The sequence below is a fragment of the Tiliqua scincoides genome, chromosome 1 (genome assembly GCF_035046505.1).
Source record: "Tiliqua scincoides isolate rTilSci1 chromosome 1, rTilSci1.hap2, whole genome shotgun sequence".
Classification (NCBI taxonomy): domain Eukaryota; kingdom Metazoa; phylum Chordata; class Lepidosauria; order Squamata; family Scincidae; genus Tiliqua; species Tiliqua scincoides.
This window is the reverse complement of record NC_089821.1, coordinates 213222120-213242493: the sequence shown is the minus strand read 5'-3', so window position 1 is coordinate 213242493 and position 20374 is coordinate 213222120.

Here is a 20374-nt window from a genome sequence, read left to right as displayed (position 1 = left end):
CCAGCCCAGGAATCCATCGTCAAAGTCAATAACCTGTTTCAGTTTATCAGGCATGCCAGGGCATGTACTTAGAGGTGTACGTGATACCCCAACAGCAGGACATGAGGTGGGAGATATTGCATCACTTCTGTTCACTTCATTCATCTTATGAGTTTCATTATAATACCCCGATTCTTGATGGAGGGGATGGAAATGGTACCCAACGGGCAGTATTTCTGGTCTCGTGGATTCCAAAACCACTTTCTATTGGTTCATGAGGACCAGGAGACTCCAACCAAACCGAGATCCAGTTTGAAAGAAGAAGAAATGACACCCTGCAAGCATCTCTTGCCTTGAGAAGCAAGCACACACTGCTGTGGTACCCCAAGGGTGTTTCCACTGCTGATGATGAGAACCCTAAAATGTCTAGATTAAATCGCTTGTGAATACGATTTAAACATTTATCATATCTGATCGAAAACCAAACCAGAACATCACTTGCTGCCATTTTCAAAAATTCAATGGGACTAGAAAGAGAAGAGACAGGCAGTAGCTGAGTGAGGGAGTGCCTGCTTTTCATGCAGAAAGTCCCTGTTTCAGTCCCTGACAGCTCCAGCTATGGCTGGGAAAGACCCCTATCTGAAAACCAGAAGAACTTCTACCAGACTGTATCAACAATACTGGGCTAGATGAACTTGGCTAAGTAAAAGGCAATGTCTTATGAGAGTAATTTTTAAATCTGTAATCTTGTTGGCATCCTTCAGTCTCGGAAGACTATGGTGTCATGCTCTGAATGGTGGTTCTGGATAAGAGTGTCCTCTCCAGTGCATGAAGCCTGGGTAAAGTAGATATGGAGGATAGGCTGTTACCCATGCAGCAAATCCTCCCTCTCCACGGTGCTGAAATGGTCCAATGGAAAGGCAGAAGCCAATACGGTTGGTTCCAGCGGCGTTGCAGGAGTTGCCAGAATGTGACTGTGTTCAGCCATGAACTGCCTCAGGGACTTTGGCTCTGGATTTTGCCTCGAGGTTGACTCCTGAAGCCTTTTCCATAACTGGATGTAGCCACAAGGCAGTGGAGGTTTGGGATCAGAGTTTTCCTTCTCTCAGATGAGCTGCCTTCCCAGGCTGATGAGTTCCATCTACCCGGTGGCTGTTTAGTCGCCTCTTACGACAAGTACAGCCAAACTGAGGGCCTATTCTTATCGCCAGCCCCCAGGGGAGAACTTGTAATAATACATGTGATTATATGTAATAAATAGTCTATAAGCACTTGACACTGGAGTGTTGCTGAAGCTAAGTGAGTGGGTATCTGATCCACTTGGGACATGATTTGGAGGCCTTGATAAATTACTCTGAGCTGTTTAAAGGAAGAGTGGATAGAAGTAAAATACATTTTAAAAGACTATTAGTCGTTCTTTGCTGAACTGTTGTAGATTGTATTGAGCTTATGGGCATCTGAGCAATCTGTAAACGCAAGCAGACTTCTGGCTGAATCTTGTGCAACCTCATTCCTAATTGTCCTGTATTCGGAGTTATTCATTCTAAAGTCAAATTCTCATATTTATTTTATTTTTTTTAGTACAGAAAAGTTGCCTTTATGTGATTTGAAAAAACAACTGTAATTTGGTACATGTGTGTGATAAACATTTGTTCTCAGTGCAACCTCTGTTTTAGGATCTGAAATTTATCACACTCTGGAGAACTATAGCATAAATATAGTAAATCTAGATGTCAACACTTAGGCTATATATTCTGAAAATATAATCACCATGCAAAAATGGTTGGAAAAGAACAGGAGCATCCTGTCAAAAATAAAAGTGTGAATCAGCCTGTAATCTGCAGGGTCCAAAGCAACATCTGAGGAAACTCTGAGATACTACTTTGAATATGGCCACAGTATGTAATTTAAGGCCACACATTTTTTGGAATTTATTTCTCCATAATGTGACCACAAAAGGACATAGATAGATGTCACCCTTAAAACAATTTCAAGAGGGTAAAACACAGGGGTGGAAACTAGAGTCTCAGTTGTGAAAACACGTGTTTTTTGCTGACTCGGGCAGACTCGTCACCTGCGTCAATGACTCAAGTCTGAGGCCACTGACTCGACACTCGGTCCCCATGCATGCAGACTCAAATCTGTCTCGGTGTGCTCACTTACTTTTTTGCAGTGTGAAAGACCTCGTGGGGCCTTCATTCCCACTGGGGGAGCAGCAGGGAAGTTCTAGCCAGGAGGCAGAGAAGAGTTAATGTTTTGGTTTTGCATTGAGCAGAGGAGGAGGCGGGAATGGGCTCTCTTTTCCATCTCTGAAGGAAATGATGATCGTTGGATGAAGGATAGGCAGTCTGATTTTTTTTTTTTTGGATGAGGTAGGACAGAAGGAGGAGCCCAAGGGGGTTCTTGCCTTAGAATTGGCTGGAGAACCAGGGAGAGAGAGAAAGAGGGCAGGAAAGCCAGGCGTAGCAATCACGCTTTCCAACCACATGGCTCTGTTGTTTCTTGGGAGGAGGACACTTCATTGAATGACCAGTGCAAATGGGACTACTTCTGAGTAGAGCTGCAAAGGATTGGGTCGTACTGATAAGCCTCCCAGCTGCTGCACATGACCCTCCTCCCTCTTGCCGCTTCTGTCCCTGCTCTCATGCAGTCCATCCCATCCCCTCCCGCCATTTTTACAGTTGGGCAGCGACAGCAGGGGAGTGTTTAAAATGAACTCTGACACACACACAGAGCCTGGCAGCAGCTCTGCTTTTTCCGCAGAGTCTCAGCTGGCTTTTTAAAGGGGAAGACTCATGATCCGAGTCTTTTCGAGTTGCCGGAATGATCTGGGCAACTCAGAAATTCCACCTGTTAGGACTTGTTTTCGAGTTGAGTCATGGGGGCGGAGACTTGTGACTCGACTCGAGTCAAGCAGCGCTTGACTCACCCATCGCTGGTAAAACAAAAGTTACATCATATGAAAAAAGGAATTTCACCCAGGAAACAGCTGTGCAGAAGAAGGAAAAAGTAAAGATGAAATATGGCAATGGTGGGCAAAGCATAGTGGGTAAAGCACAAAATAGTGGGCCAAGGGTCTTATCAAATCATAATTTGGCTAGATCTGAAGTGTGTAACTGGAAGAGCACTACAGACACCCTCCCTGTGGTAAGAGGAAGGATGGGAGAAGAAAGAGACCCATTTCATTTTGTAGCATGGCAAGAAACGAGTAATGTTTGGCATGGCCTGTTAAGGTCCAAAGTTCAATGTTCCTTGTGTGAGCCATGAGGTTGGCTAAGTAAACCCAGAGGTGCTGGAGACTCTACTGAACTGCAGAACTCTTCATTTGCCATCTACAGTAGTGGAGAAAAACAGAAATACTGGCAAAATAAGTGCATAGATGTTAAAGAGGTGTCTTCAGTTGTGGCCTTTCGGGTAATCATGACCAAAATGTCAAAAACATCTTCCATAGGCAACACATCCTGCATTTGGATACCAGCAACTTGACCTTTCCAGGGCAGAGCAGCTGAAGTGAAATAGCTTGTTAAACTAGGATGGACATTCAGATCTGGTAAATAAGCCCTCTGAAAAGTGGTGTGGCCATTTCCCAACTGGGCTATTTTTTTGCAGCCTTAAAGTACATTTATGTTTTGCTCCTTCCCTGTTATGTTGAGTATTGAGCAGTACAATAATAATGAACAATGTCTGTCACTTCTCTACTTCCTCCCTTTGAGGTAGTGGTGGTGATTATATCCCCTAGAATGCAGGTGGTGGTATCAAGCTGCTTGGGCAACGTGGAGGCACATCAGTGTCCAAGGCATCCATTTACCTGAGACAAGAACTGAAGAAGTTTTGTTAAAAAGGAGATTGGGCCCCTACTTGTCTTTCTAATCCCCCCTTTTAACAAAACAGGAAGGGGCAAAACTTGAATGCTGTTTAAGAACATAAAGGCAACATATTTATGATCAGACTCTTGGTCCATCTAAGCAAATATTGGTCCATCTAAGCAAGTATAAACACATCTACTTAATCACCCTCCCCCCAACTCAGATCATTCTACACCAGTTGTTCTCAAACTGGGGCGTTGCAATGCCCCAGCCTGAGGGCCCTGGACTCTGCCTCCTTAAGGGGCGGGGGAAGGCAGCAACACGATCCCCAGGATTTCGTCGCTAAGGGGGGGTGCAGGGGCTGGCAAGTACTTTGCGATCGCAAACCGGAGGTGGGGCGCAATTGCTCCGCTTTTAATTTCTAAGACTTGGGAACACCTGCAGAGAGTCGCACAGGGATCCCCGCACCCCCAGGAGGCGGCTGCAGGGACTGGTAAGTACATGCCAGCCCCTGAGCCCCTCTTAGCGACACAATTCTGGGGATAGTGTCACTGCCTTCCCTGTGCCCCCGCAGTCTTCCCCACTCCCCCGCCCACATTTACAGCAGTTCTTGAGCTCCCTGGGAGTTTGAGAACCACTGTTCTACACAATCACATCACACAATATGCTGTAAGCAGAAAAGGGTACATTTTCTCTTGAGTCTCATGCATGACTAGGGTAGAGCCTAGAGGGTAGAGCCTCCATTTGCCTGAAGATAACATCCGAAGGTCACCAGTTCGAGGCCACTGGCACTGTGCGACCTTGAAGCAGCTGACAAGCTGAGCCAAGTTATTCCATCTGCTCTGAGCGTGGGAGGATGGAGGCCAGAATGTTGCGACCAGATCAGAAAGAAACATCTGAATGTTGTGGTTCTTGTAAGATAGAACCTTCTTTCAATTGTAAAAATCCCTATGGGGAATTAATAAGCCTGTCTATGTAAACCGCCTTGAATAAAGTCTTGAATAAAGACCAAGAAAGGCGGTATATAAATACCTGTATTATTATTATTATTATTATTATTACAGGCGTGCCTCCTTATCTGCGTGCCCCCTTATTCTCTTATCCCTGGGGGGCTTCCCTTAGTCTTCTCTGAGTCTATTAGGCATTAAAAATGTCACTTCCAATTTTCTGTGAAACCAGAAGTTGTGCTTTTTGCCTGCAGAGCTCAGAAGCCCCTCTGAAGGTGAGGCGAGCGGAACAACCCTCGCCTCCAGAAAGGGGTGTGCGTGGGGGGGGGGGCCGCTGGAAGGGCCTGTTAAGGTCCCAAGTATGCATACTTCCTTGGGAGTAAGTCTCAAAACCAGTGGGACATACTTCTGAGCCATTACATTTCTTGCCCTGTTATTCCCTTGGTCCCTTTACCCACTCACTCTTCCTGTCTCTTTTGCAAATAGCACTTTTGGTACCTTGTTCCAGGCCAGAAGGATGCAGCAGGCAAACTGTGAATACCAGCAGCTACTTCTCTATTTGCAGACAGTGTTACAGCTTTGCTCTCCTCTCTTTCTGTCCTTCCTTCTGCCTTTCCCTTGCTCCGCCTCACCTCTCCCTTTCTACTGGAGCACCTTATGGGAAGCAAACCTAATTGGGAATGAAGCTGTAATGATGGGGATTACTCCCTGTGTGGGAGAAACAGGGTTGGAGGCTCAACAATGGCTTCCTTGCCTCTCAACTTCTAAACCAGTAGGGTTGAAGTGGGAGAAAATGGTTTTATTTTCTCACGGATTTCAGTATTTTCCCAAGTTAGAAGTGCAGAAAGCCGTGTTATGTGCTTTTATTCAAAATTTACATTATGATTATTAATTATAATTGCTTTAAAGGTGCACTAGGTAGGTGATATAAATGGTATAGTGTCAGCAGAGGCAGCCAGTCATTACCTATGCACCCCCATTAAATAATAAATAAAATTGGGGTGTTTTTGTTTTTTTTACAGATTTCATTTTCTTTTCTTGTTTTTACAAAAATGAGACATGCAGAATGCTGTGTTATGTGTTTTTATTTCGTTACCACCATTTTCTCCCACCTCAACCAACAGGCATTCTCTTAGCAGTATGGCCTGGCAACTGCCATTCCTGGAACCGTGGTTTTGGCCTCAGCAGATAGTCCCAGGCAAGGGTGATGTATTCCCAGAAGGGCAAAGGTTCTTTTCAGATAGATAGAGAGATAAGGAACAGACCAATTGGTGAATGAAGACAGAAACCAGGATCTATTAGCTTTGCACAAGCAAAAAAACCCCAAACAGATTGAAAAACAAGTTTCCTACATCTTCCAAAATAGAAGTGGCACCTTCTGCTAATCCTCTTATGGGCAAGTTTGTGGGGCATGTCAGCAGTTATCCATACTGATGCCATATGCATGCCTAATAGGCGTTCACAGATCCTTCCATACAAAAGGATCCTAACGTCCAGGAAAAAAAGCTTATGGATAACTCTCTGATATGTGGCCTCCTCCAGGCTTGTGACCTTGGTCTGGTGTCCAGAACATCTCAAGATATGATAACAGCAAGGGAGGCATCACAAACATTACTAATACTAACAATAACTAACGGGTGCTAAAGTTAACTAGGTGTGACTCAACATTTTTAACCAAAGATTAACCCAATCATGAAAGAACAGACTGACCATCCGGAAGAATGTGCGCAGCCCACTAACTCCTTGAAATACAAAGGTCTTCTCCAATCTGCCAATACAGATGGTTTGCTTCTCTCAGCTCCCCTCCCTGACATTCTGTTCCCTCCAGCATTTGGAGAGATGAAAGCCCATGAACAGAATGAGCTGCTGATTTGAGACAGAAGGAAAAGAGAAGAGAATCTGGTTTTGATGTTCAAATCTGCTGGGGTTTGAGGATCAAAAACCTGTAAAGGCCTGTAACAGCCAGGTTTGAAAAATTTGGCAAAGCCCATAAAGCTATAAATCACCAGTGATTTCTCCTGCATCCCTCTCTGTTGAAGGCACAAAAGAAATGATCATCGAGGGAAGGCAAGTTTTCTATCTGCCAGCTTGTCTTTCATTCTGTCTTTTTAGAGGAAAAAAAACATGACCCAGGCTTCGGGAGGGAGCTTGAGTCTGCTAGTCTGCCTGCATCAGCATTAATGAAAGGAACTCAGCTGCTGATATCATCTCAGGAGAAATTAGAAAGGCAGAGGCCTGCTTGTGAGAGGAGAGCCAGGACAGAGGGAAAGCAATCACAGGAGCAGTGAAGAGGGAGAATTGAGCATGTACAAGAGAGAATAGGGAGCTGACAGGCTCCGAAAGCCTATTGTTAGGCTTGTTTGGCAGGCTCAATGTAGCAACGACACCCAGGCCAAATCCAAGTGAGTGCAATGGAAAAGATTCCCTCCTGGTGCCGAATTCAGTTCATAAGGGAGGAAAAGTAGTGTTGCTATTTTGGACTCTAGGCTTTCCAAGGCAGCCTTAAAAAATCAAAACCACCACTGTGGGCGTTACGTGGGTTGTAGAGACCCTGCATAGAAGGTACGGAAGATGGAGAGCCTGATAGGAAGATATGGCTTGGGGTAGAGAGAGAAGCTTGGCAAGGAAAAGGGTCAGCCAGTGTTGGACATTTGCTCCTTCCTACCTGATGTGTAGCTGGGAGGAGCCTAAGCTCCGGATTGAATAATAGAGGCGAGCCAAAGTGGGGAAGAGGTGGCAGGAACTTCTGATGCTGGAAATCAGTATTCTTTCTAGCTTTCCCTTACAATGACACCAGCTGCCCCTTCACTTCTGGTTTCCCAGGCTCCATGCCCTCCTCCATTTTAGACACTACATTCCATGATGTTTTCTTGGAAGGTGAATAATTTCACTTTTTTGTTTGTTTCAGCAAATGTTTCTGGCTTCTGGCTTATGTAGTCATGGAAATTGCCATAAGATGATGTCAACGTTTAATTTATACTGATGGTCTGCCTTTTCTACTGCATCATGAAGACCATTTCATTCATATGCCCAAATTTTGTCTGTTATGGGAAGCACATACATTGTGTAATTATTGAGCACAGGGGCTGACATTGTGTGGTGTACAAGCTTGTAAAAGTCTGGTACAGAGTCTGCTCTGTAGTTTCAAATGACAGCTTTGTCCAACTATTTTCACCTGAATTTTCAGTTGTTACTATTATGATTATCACTTTTTTTTAGTGATTATGATGGGTTGTTTACACAATTAACTGCCCAATCCTATCCTGGGCTGACCCAGAGGATGCAGTGGTGATGGTGCAGCTGGGACTACCAGGTAGTGATGGGGATGCTACCATCTGGCCCCCAATAGGCATGCTTGGGTCTGTGCCAGCTTTTTGGCTGGTGTAAATCCGAGGGGGGCCAGGGGGATCATGTTGAGTCTGGGCTGGAGACATAGGATATTGACGCTGCTGCCGCCACCACTGATATCCATCCCAGCCTGCCTTTGACATGCCCTCAGCCGGATCTGATCCCTGCCCCAATCCTCCCCCAAGTGCCCTCTCTGACAACCTACCTGCTCTAGGGGCTCAGAACCCAGTTGGCATACGTGTGGGGCTGCCAGTCATTTGCGCTGATGGCCCCAGCCCATTGCAGAGACTGCCTCGGTCTTGCATTTTTGACAGTGCATGGCCTGGGTAGGACTGGGCTACTAGACTCCCAGGTTATTATCTCAGCCTTGTCACCCCAAGGTTATAGTCACTTCTAGGGTATGCCATAAGGGGATCAGATGCAAGAGAGTGCAGGAGAAATTGATAGATGCAGAGAATTCAGAAAGTGCAGATTTTTCTTACTCCTGCACAACAAGCTAAAATTCCTCCTTGTACACACTTATTAAAGATACTAAAGCCCTTTGTGCCTGGCCACCCAGGCTTCTCAGACACAGTTCTTTGGTGTTTCCAGAAGGAATTCATTGCAGATGGTGTGGAAGAGGTTACGCAGAAAGTGTGACAAAGTGAAGCACAGGCCATTAACATCTCCTTTATCTCCAAGTAAGTCTGACACTACCACAGACTGATTTGTTTTTCTCAGTGTGGAAGTAACTAATTTTTCCTAGAGAGGTAAATACCAATCCAGCAAATATACCAAATCCTGGGTTGGAATATAAGCAAGAGGGAGAGGGATCTCATTTTTTCCTGTCTCATTAGTCTCTCTGCCGTTTATCTTTCAGCTTCATTAATCTTCCCTTTATCCCCCTTCGTCTGATTACCTCTTTTTGTTTTATCCCATTTCATTCTGTTTTTTTTCTCACACCTTCTGTCTTTCCCACATACATAGGAATGAATTTCCTATCTCCATCCTAATCAAGCCTTTCTGTAGAAACTGAGCTGCAGTTGCATTTGTGCCTGAAGGACCTCCTCAGATTTTACCTCCAGGCCTAGGATTGACATTGAGGTAGGCTTTGTACATGTTTGGGTACTTGGATCCCTAAGTATAACCATGCTTCACCTCTTCCCCAAAGCAGGGTTACAGACTGCCACCATTTTCAGTGGCCTCGTTCCTGCCATCAGAAGCCTGACACATCAAAAGCAAGACACCTTTCCCTCTATTCATCTACATGCCAGAAAATGTATATAATATTGGAGCAAGGCCAGTAAAAAAAAAAAAAAAAATGGACAAGCCTGTTAATGTGGGGCATTAATGATGAAGGCTTTATCCGCCTACATTTTCTCCAGCAAGCATTATGAGCTAAGGAAACCGCTTTTTCCCTCCATGACCACTAGATGCCAGACTAGTCATTGAAATGATTCTCACACGAAAATGAAAACGGGTCCTTAAGACACATTGTTTTACATAACAAGGCTTTTACATCTTGGTTGCAAGGAATGTAAATCATTGCCCCTCTATTTGAAATTTGATGAAAAGTACTATTTTGATGCAAGGTGCCCAACCTCAGAACCTTTTTTCAATTGTACACCACACATTTAGAGTGCTTCTGACCAGGGCTGGCTTTAAGGCAATTGGATGAATTGCTCCCAATTGGGGCCCCACACCTAAGGGCGTGGTGACCAGATATCCTCTTTTTCCAAGACATGTCCTCTTTTTTAACCTCATGTCCTGGAAAAGTACTTAATGTCCTGTGAGTGGGCCCTGTAGGCAGAGCATAACCTTCTTGTAATTATTACATGTAATAAATTATATGTAATATATTTTCAAAGTAACAATAATAATTAACCATATGAAATCAATATACAAGTGTTTTTAGCTGTTGTTTTGTCATGTCCTACATTTTTCTTGGATGTCCTACGTTTTAGGGTACCTTGTCCTCTTTTGCAGTTATGACATCTGGCCACCCTGATCTAATGGCTCCACGCTAGGGTAATCTATTCGAATCTTCTCAAAACACACAACAACACATTGCAATGGACATTTTTTTTTTCTAAAGAAAAAATAAAATTAGCATTTTCATTAAATCATTTAACAGTCACTAAAACAAGTGGTTTTGTAACTATTTACTTTTCAAAGGTAATTTACACATTTTGTTTGATTACTCATAGGCTTACATGTATCCAATTTTATATTAAAATGCACTTAGGTTTGTTTGGTCCATTCACTCACATGCGCTTTTTAAGTGTGTATTTTAATTGCTTTCCATTCTACCAAAGAGATATAAAGCCTATAATAAATATTATTTATATTTCTAAGATTCTGCAAACCTTGGCTGTGTATCTGAGACCCTGCAAAAAAGATTTCCAGTTGGGCCCTGCAGCTCCTAAGGCTGGCCTTGCCTCTGACCATGATGACAACTTTTGCTCATCCCTAAATAGCCAGTTCCTGTGTTTATGGGAACAGAGGCAAGGCTTCCAACAGTCAGAGGCTCTGGTTTTGAGGCAGGCTAAAATCCCAATATTCATCTTTCTGAAAAGGTTCTCTAGCCAGGGTTGTCAAGTTGCAACACAAAGGATGAGTGTTTTTCTTTAATGCATCAATAAAGTGGGTGATGATTAGATCACTGTGGCAGCTTCCTCACCCTCTCCTCTCCGGTCCTTCCTTTTGACCTCCTCTCCCCCACTTATCGTAGCCAGCAAAACTCCTGTTTTCCTTTCTACAGGCAAGGAGAATGGCTGAGAAGTGGGCCATAGCCCTCAGATGTATCCTGATGTCTGTTTTATCAATACATTTCAAAGGAGGCCTTTTTCGTTTGTTTTGTTTTTGCTTGGAACCTGGTAACTCAAACTGTATCTTCATCCCACAAGATGTTGACAGTTTCCTTCTGTTGGGGTCACGGAGTCTTTTGCTGACATAGCGGGTTCTATGGTATTGACTGTCATTTTGTTGTGAGAAATTCAACAGGCGCCGTGTTTCTCGTCACAGCAGTTGCGCTGCAGCAATAGAGAAGGCAGCACCTGTTGACTTTCTGACGGTCATGCAGCTATGGAGGTGCATGCATCACAGGCGCAGCTATGGAGGAAGGAGATGGTAAACCTGTTACGCTGTCTGAGCTATGAGAAATGGGCTATGAAACGTGTCACAGAGGAGGCAGAAAACACCAGAAAACTAGACTGCCCAGGGCTGCCTGGCACCTGAGATGGCATGCCAATGCCAGCTCCTTTGCTTGCAAGGGTGCCAGCTGCCTCCACAGCTTTTTCTCCTGTTTCCTGCATATGAAAAGGATAAGGCAAGCAGAGCAGAAGAAGTGCAGAGGACGGGGAGTGGTGTGCTGAGGCATTGCCCTTTGCCCTCCCCTCAGCTGCACTGACTCTTCTGCTCTATTCTCCCTTTTTGAATCCAGGGAGTGGGAGAAGGAAGAGGAGTGGTGAGGATGAGCGGATGGAGGCAGATGCCCCTGGCAGTCCGTGGCCTGATGTGACAGCCTCAGTTGAATTCATGGAGGGGCAGCACCAAACCTGCCACAGAGTCTAATGCTTTGTTCTGTTTGGAAGGATGAGGAGTTCATGATATGAAAAACCCCTTCATAAAAACGAAAGCAAAAAGAAATAAAATACACTTATTTTACATGGACGACGGCTGTTTTGTCTTTTTTAAAAAAACAGAATATATATCTTAGGGAAGTGATGTCACAGCTCATGAAGGGCTAAGAGCAGCTGAAAAGAATTCTCAAAAGGAATGATCTATTGAAACAAAATAGATTCATATAGAAAACTGAGAAGCTGTAGGGTTCTGACCATGTTAGAGAGATAACATAGCTTAAAAAGTTGAACAGAATCTGGCCAAAGTGAATGTTAACCAACTCAGGGCCCAGTCCAATCCTACATTCCAGCGTCATTGTAGCCACAATGCAGCCCTGAGGTAAGGGAACAAACATTTCCTTACCTTTAAGAGGCCTCTGTGACTGCCTCCCTACTGTAGGATGCAGTACAAGCCCTGCTGGCATGGCTGCACCAGTACTGGAAAGTTGGATAGGATTGGGCCCTGCCTATCTTAGAACTATCTAAGTTGTAGGTGAGCATTCTTTCTTATCCAGGAACACACTACTTGGAATGTAGTTCAAAGCTTATTACGAGATATCTGAGACTGTGGAATCAGTGTTTAATTCTAAATCAACAATCTTTATTTATGCAAGTAAGAGCCAGAGGGTGCTTTAGCTGCACATCCCTGCATTGTTTTCATGTCACAAGGTGATTGTCTAGTAGGGCTGTCAGACTTGGCTTTAATGGCTGCAGGACAGATAAATATTCAATAAGTATACCCAGAATCCAATGTGATTCTTTCTGGGGTGAACTCATCAAGGGATTTTCCTTTGTTACATGATGGCTTTTTCCTGCTCTTTGAAGGGTGCTGCCTTTGTTTTTGCACCTGGCTGAAGGTACAGTAGGTAGCTCAGAAGGTTGATTGGTTCATTAAGGTGTCTCCTTTAGCTATGAAGCTGGCAAGGAAGGGTTGTGGCACCTTCTTTTGCTTTGTGAACAATGTTTTTTTCCTTAGTCAGGAAGCTCCTAGGAGGTGGCATTGGTCACTGGATTAAACTTGCTACGCCAGCAAAGTGCATTCACCCCATGTAATTTCGAAGCAGGCAAGCCTTCATCTGAGCCAGTCTGATAGAGTGCGGGGTGGTTGCTCTGTTTTGAAGTCTGGCCATCTTCTTGGCTGGTGGAGCTGAGGCCTCTTGCCATCAGTCCTGTTAAGAGACACATCACTGCCTTGGGCTATGCTTACCTGGCAGGTACCCAGCACCATGGACATATGTGCACATGTATGTTCCCTATGTGCCTGAAAATAAACAGGCTAATCAGACAACAGAAAAACAACCAAACTGTTTTTAGTTAAAAAAAAAAAATGGGGAGGACAATCGCTAAAGGTCAAAAGAAATGGAACTTATAACGACTGTTTTGCCCTGCCTGACATTTTTCAGCCAATGACTGTGTGCCATCTTTCTGAGCAGGCTTGATGGCCTTTTGATGTCCATCTTACTTTGTAGAAATAAGTTTGGAACATCTTGTCCTGTTGTTGTTAGTTATCTTTTTTAAATAGTTTTATTTTTTTTAAAAATTTAAAGTTATGTTTTATTTTTTAAGTTATTTTTAAACTGAATTTTTTTTTTAATTCCAGTTTTGCTGTTCAAAATGAGAACAACAGCTTGTTACCCTGCTTTTCAAGCTCCATGCTGCCTTGTGTCTCAATCATACATTGGTAAAACAATCGCAATGTGCTAGCAGTAAGCTGAATGAACAATTCAATTCATTAGCTCTCTCCACAAGAGCATGTACTTTCTGAAAGTTTACTGTACTGGGACAAGGTAATTGGCTATCAGTATTCCAGCATGAATCTGTGCTGCAGTGAGATCAATATCTTATATCTGTCTAACATGGCAGGAGGAAAGAGGTCATCTAAGACTTGAGGACAAATAAAAAAAAATAGCTACTAATTACATTCTGATCTCAAGGGTCCAGGGCAATTAGATTCAAGGACCATAATATTTCAAACCAAGAAAGTTAATTATATTCTCTGTTTACTGTAATAGACCTTGGTAGTTCATAGAGTATTCATTTCATACATGTTAGAGCAGCTCTGTACTCTACACCGCAATTGCGTTCGTGGCAGGAACACCTGCTGATTCTCTTTGCAAATACAAAAAGTCTGGCCCATGGATGTGAATCCTGAAACATCTGGTGCACATCTGGAAGCAAGCAAATTCTGACACGTGTGCAAATGACATGTGCATGTTATCCATACATTGTTTGTGTCAAGAAAGACCTGTAGCACAAGTTTGCTACTACAAGCGTGATTTGCCACATAAAGTAGATGCAACTGCTCCAGAGGGACTAGAAAACTATATGTCTGATTCTGTGCTGCAAAGCCTGGGAAAAAGCTATCAAATGCTGCTGTCCCTACCTTTGCAGAAGGGATGTAAAATCAATGTTTTGGGCAGAATCAGCGCTATTGGGAAGGAAGGGAATAGGGTGAGGTAAGGAATCCCCAGAATGCTATGTTTCCTCTTTAAGGAGACACAAGGGAACATGTTGATCAGTGGTGTGGGAGTGGGGAGAAACTAGAAGAGCCACACCAGAAAAAGACTGCAAAAGCTAAATGGCAGACTCTTGAAAACTAAGGCCCATGTTGATGACCAAACGGAAGCCAGAGAATCACCAAGCTGGGTCAGGAACAGAAATTGGCAGATCACAGAGTACCAGACAAAGGGGGGTGGGGGAAGCTGCTCAAGGTTTTTTGAGGGTGTTACAACATATGCCTCTGGCTTGTGTATTTGGGATACTGGTTTCCAGGTAGAGAATGGCAGGTCAGGGAAGCAATGTGTGTGAACCACAGAGTGGTGTGTGGGAAAGAGATGGTAATCATCTGTAGCATTTAGATAAAACGTTGACCAACATTATTCCAGTAATCCTTATGACAACCTGGTAAAGTAGGTCAATATCATTATGCCCGTATTTCAGAAGGACTGGGGGGTGGGGTGGGGAGCCAAGGCAGAGACACAATGACTTGCCTAAGTTTGCCCAAGCAGTTTGCAGCTGGGTTTGATGAATGGGTTTGACATTTCGGCTGCTCTTAGTGGAAAGATCTATATGTCCTGCGAGAAGGCAGAAGAAGAGAAACTCAGGCCCAGGAGTTCATGCCAGCACTCCTGAAGAAACCACCAGCAGCCGGAGGTAACTTTTTAAAAATACCTTGTAACTTTGGTTTAGCATTTTGATTTGTAAGCTCCCCAGGGTGCCCTGGCAGAAGGGCAGGAGGCACATATAATAAACTCCAGAATTTCCTTAAACTCCAGAAAAGGAAAATGCCTTGGTGCTGACAGACCTGCTGTGGCTGATTGCAAGTTTCCAGTGCTTGATGTTCAAGAAAAGGGAAGGAAGAGAGATCTTCCATGATCCTCCAGGATCAGCACAATCATGAAACAGCTGCTAAAGGTGATGGAAGCAGAGTGAAGTCATTGAAGAACCCAGGCAGTGAGGCTGATGAAGGTATCTCCCTGGCCAAGACAGAGGGCAGCTTTCAGGAGCTGGAATCACTTCCGCCTTCTGCTATTGTGCCAACCATTGCCTTTCAGGGATGCTTTTTATTTTGTTTCTTTATTTATAGCTACTACTCAGCACCGAGTACAGATCTTGCTGTAGGGAAAAGATGACACTCAAAAACTACAGCTAGCTAGCTATTCTGTCCATAGTGCATCGGAACTGAGCCTGCATCGGATGCAGAATCAGCAACTTTTCAATTGTTTGACAATTGCAAAGCAATTTCAATTTCAATTGCAAAGCAGGCCTGAACTCACTTGGGGGGGGGGAGTTCTTTTGTTTTTGAATGCAGGGAGATGTGAAAGCATTAATCAGATACTAAGAGTCAGATTTAGTGAAACTTGGTCACAGCCTCCACTGTTGTGCCAAACATGGTGCAGCTCCATTGGGAAAAGAAGGAGAGACAGAAAAATCTTACAGGATCTCGCAGAACCTGCATCTTTTGGGGTTTGTGTTCCTGAAATTGCTTTTAAAAAATGCTTGTTTGTTTTGGATCGCATTCTTTTGTTATTTTGAAGACACTCCATCAAAGACTTTATGAGAAATGAACCTTTAAAGTCCCATTTTTTTCAGGGCCTAATTGGACTAGCAATTTATGTTGTGCATGTCATGGGGGGAGGAGCTGAAGATGGTTGGATCTCTTGTTTGCCCTTATGAAAAAAATCAACACCACTTATCCAATCTCCCTGAAATTTGATGCAGAAGCTGGAGATGGTGATCCACTACCTGCCAGAATTTTGTCCTGTATTAGGACAAAAAGAGCAAGCTGTGTTCCTTGGAAGCTTGGTTGCTTCATTGGGAACAATGGGGTGGGCTTCCATCTTCCATGATGGAGCCAGCAGGGATGGGTGGAGGGGCATGAACCTGTGAGTGATTTGTGTACTATTAGCCACGTGTAGAGTTTATGACCGAGATGAGGTTTGGAACAGACTCTTTTCTAATGGGACAAACAGCAACTTTGGGGACGGAATCAAATTGGGGAATTGGCACAGGGGCAAAGAGATTACCCTCTTCCCTGCACTAGTTCAGCATGAGCTGTTGCTCATACATTTCAATGCCATTGTGTGGATCATGCCAGATCTGGGGGCCAGGGGGTGGTGAAGGGAGCTGCCCTGGTCCTCCTTATTGCTTCTGCCCTGCTTGACAGCTGATTGTGAATAGCTTGTAAATGCAGTCAGGATTAAATAGTTTTTTAGAGTACTTCTGCTGAAACAGATGCAAGAGAGACCTGAAAACAGCAACGAAGCATATATTATCTTCCACTAGAACATCCTGCCCAGATGTAATAGGAATAAATTAGACCTTTTGAGAGCATCAATTATAACCAATTACTCACATCTAGAACATAATGAGGGTTACTATGATGTTTTAATCAAGATGTAATTAAAAAACCCTGCAAAATTCTTATAATTTAGGAAGCGAAATGGTTTAGCAGTGAATGACAGGGAGGTATACTGATCATGTACTCTTTTCTCCCTGGTGATTTTGAGGCTCTGCTATCAAAAGTACTCAAATTCTTTTTGTTTTGAAAAGAGGAGGAGGTTAGCAGCCCTGCCGCATGGATAAATCTGGAATGTCTGTTAACATCATGGTGGATGAAGGCCGAAAGCAAGTAAGAGCTATTGGTGTGCCAAATATCATTGTATGACTTTAGAAATAATAACCCTTGAACATAAGAAGGAACTGCATGTTTTCAAGAAGCTGGATATTATTCATCAGAAAACCTGGACCAGGGCACAAAGCCAGTAAGCTGCTTCTGTGCTGGGTGATGCAGAGCCAACTTTAATATGAAGTGGCAGATTCAGGTTTCCTGAGACGGCACCCATTTCCTGTCTCCATCTATGGGTGAAGTTAGGTGCGCTTACAGCCCAACCCTTTGTTCCCTCCTGCCGCCGCCAATGCAGCAGTGTCAAAATGGCTACAGAATGCCACATTGCACATGTGCACAATAGTTCACCTTGGGGGTATGGCAACATCATTACAGCATGTCAGTGGAAGAGTCCTCTGTTCATGTGTGGTCTACAGTTTGGTGTCTTCTTCAATGCGGTAGGCCACTTAGAGATAGAATCCTCCTGCACTTCTAGACTGACGGTACTTGAGGGAACACTTTGGAACTACCAAAATTAGTAGTTCACTGGTGGAACTCTGTCCCTGAAACTCAGACTAGAAAACTAACAGCCCATTCTTAACATGGATTTGAGCTGGTGCAGCCCCCCCCCCAGCACTGGCTCCCGAGTGTTGCAGATGTGCCATAAGAACTACATCTGGACCATGTACTGGCCAGAGAAGGTGAGTTTGTGCTGGATGGCACAGGTAATGGGAAGATGTTCCAGGGGTAGGGTGTGGGCATTTCTGGACAGGGAGAGGGCAGCATGAGGGGGGCAGATCAGGTCTAGGAGTGGGTGGTATCAATGGTGCCAGCACACACCATATCCTAACTTCCACTCTTGGGACTGGCAGCCTTATAGGGGCTGCTTTAATTTGTGTTGGTGGTGCTATTTGGTGGTGTTGGTGGTGCTATTTAGCTGGTGCAGATCCAAGTAACCCCATAGGGCAGGCTGGGGCTCGACACAGGGCAAGGGGAAAAATATTCCCTTACCCTGAGGTGACATACATCCTGCACCTAATCTGCACTGGATATAGCACAGACCACTGTGACCTGGCTGTACTGGCGCAGGTTAGGATTGCACCCTTAAGGATTAAAGAAAAAATGTTGGTTCTGCCAAGCAAGCCTTTTATGAAGCAGAACCAGTTGACTCAGGGCACAATCCTAACCAACTTTCCAGCACTGACCTAACCACAATACAGCTCCAAGGTAAGGTAACAAACATGTCCTTACCTTGAGGAGGCCCCCTTGACTGCATCCCCACTGCTGGATGCAATGCACGCCACATTGGCACAGCTAAGGGCCCAATCCTATCCAATTTCCAATGTGCATCCTGTGTTGGGGAGGCAGTCACAGAGGCCTCCTCAAGATATGGGAACATTTGTTCCCTTACCACGGGATTGCTTTGTGGCTGCACTGGTGCTGGAAAGTTGGATAGGATTGGGCACTAAATCAGTTAGGTTAGGATTGTGCTCTCTGTCCTTCTGCAATGGCATAGCTGGGAAACAGCAGCATTAAAGATAAGAAATGAAATAAATTTCCAGAACTACCAAGGTATTTTGGTTACCAGTCACTAAATATGTGTACATTTACAGCAATACTTTTGGAAAGGCTTTTGCTTTCAATAGGAGAAAACCTTGACAATTGTCAACATGAATATCATAAGAGAAGGTCAGTGGTAAATTTGATTTTCATTCAGAGACAGACTCTGATGTATGAAAAATATGGTTTATTAGTGAATGTTTATCAGACCCCAGCATTTGGTGGTGAAGAACCATGGAATAAATGCTGCCCTTTGGTACAATCTCTTGTCTATTTGCAGGAAGTATGAGGGTATGACCTACTATTTATATAATTTATTATAATTTAACTTTGCATCAGAAAATTTTAAAAAAATGGCATTAAACTGAAAGACAACTATAACAAGTTATTTTTCATTTGCTAAAAATACAAATTTAATAGCTCCAGAAGTTGTTTTAAAACTTGGCCAGATCCAGCAAGGAAGATCGGAAAGTGCAGCTGCTGTAGCTGTCTATTTGGATGCAGGTGTGAACTGTGATGTTTATTTGATCTCTGTGGATCCTGATGGGTGTTTCATGTTGAACTTCCTCATTTGGAGCCACCAGCTGTACAAAACAAAGTGTGACTGGAGCCAGGCTTATTTTTAGGTGCAGTGCTCTATGAATATGTTTCAAACATATTTTTCTCATCTTCCCTATTTTCTCTTTTCTTTGTAGCTTTTTTTTTTAAATGAAGTGTGCCTTTGTTACTCTTTAGCTCCTTTCTTCTTAAAATGATGTGTATTTAATTTCTAGAGTCTTACGTAAATATAAAAGCAGCTCTAAAAAGGTGGATCCAATCTGAACTACTTTTGTGTAAATATCTCCTCTTAACAGCAGTGTGCTGTGGACAATATTTACCAGATCATGACTTTGCCATGTAATGTTATTGAAACAGTGTTTGAAATAAGTGTGCTTGTGTTTCTCGTGCCTCTGGAGTGGGGGTGCCAAGGTGCTTCTATATCCCTGCCCCATTCTGCTCACCCCATACCCCCCCCCCACGTGTGACTTAACGGTGCCAGGGCATGTGGGGAAGCAAAAACCAGAAGTGGCCGTTTTTCACCATTTTCAGCAGTTTGGAGGCACAGGGGAACCCTGCAGATAGTTATGAAAAATGGTGTGACATCTTTTGCAACAGCTGCAAAGGACCTTGCCCTGCCAGAACACTTGTTCTAGAACAGGGGTGCTCAAACCCCAGCCCGGAGGCCACTTGCGACCCTCAGGAGCTCCCAATCTGGCCCTCAGGGAGTCCCCAGTCTCCAAGGAGCCTCTGGCCCTCCGGAGACTTGCTGGAGCACGTGCTGGCCTGATGCAACTGCTCTCAGCATGAGGACGACTGTCTGACTTCTCACCTGAGTTGTGGGATGAGGGCTCTCTCCACTACTTGCTGTTTCACATCTGTGATGCTGCAGTGGCAGCAAAGGAAAGGCTGGGTTTGCTTTGTGCAAGGTCTTTTATAGGCCTTGAGCTACTGCAAACCTTCATTCATTCATATAAGTTCCATCTCTAATAAATTCATTTATGTAAATTTATTCAAATTTGAAATGTAAATTAATTTTTTTCCCAACACAGTGTCAGAGAGATGATGTGGCCCTCCGGCCAAAATGTTTGGACACCCCTGTTCTAAAAGTACAAGGCCCCCATAGGATTGGGTCATACTTTAACATTAGTACTCTGATTTTTGTTTTTATGTTTAGCATTTTTTGGGTGCAATTTATAGTGGAAGTTACCACCAGTTAATAATAAGGAGCTTAATAGTTCTTCTAAATGAGTCCAGATGTTAAAAAAATTGTGTATAGAAAACAGGAATTTAGTGCTTCATCAAGGAATTCATATTAAAAAACTGAACAGTTTTTAAAATTTGGAAGATGGATATTTGCTTCAAACTCTAAAAGGCAAAACAAGTAGCAATGTATATTAAAGATTCAGATCATTCGCTGCTCAAGGAGAGATCCATCATGGAGAAATTTGTTTTTGATAATTAAAGTGGCAGCTATTAGATACACACTAG